Below are 305 nucleotides of genomic sequence, written 5' to 3'. Positions count from 1 at the left end.
AGTGTGGACTGTCCATCTAGACAAAAAACAAAAGTACGGAGACGCCTACAGAGTTAGTGACGGAATCTCTTCCTTGAGCTTTGGGTGAAGAAAAAAAAGAAAATTATAAAGGAGATTGAATGCAATATATCATTTTCAACCGGATGACAGTGTTTTACTATTCTTGTTTTGATGAAAACAATTAGCAATTATTCTAGTAAATTAAAGACGAAGGATTATGATATTGGAGGGTTCATTAGCAATTGATCGAGAAACGTGGGTGCAAAATTTACCATCAAATCCGGTGATATAATTGATAATTGAAA

General features: G+C 33.8%; 1 protein-coding gene across 1 annotated transcript in view; it reads left to right on the top strand.

The window, feature by feature from the left end:
- The window catches only part of LOC119588296 (keratin, type I cytoskeletal 9-like), a 3,755-nt gene that overhangs the window by 579 nt on the left and 2,871 nt on the right, over positions 1-305 (top strand). The window lies entirely within an intron of this gene.

Source organism: Penaeus monodon, chromosome 23 (genome assembly GCF_015228065.2).
Source record: "Penaeus monodon isolate SGIC_2016 chromosome 23, NSTDA_Pmon_1, whole genome shotgun sequence".
Classification (NCBI taxonomy): Eukaryota; Metazoa; Arthropoda; class Malacostraca; order Decapoda; family Penaeidae; genus Penaeus; species Penaeus monodon.
This window is presented reverse-complemented; position numbering and strand designations above follow the sequence as displayed.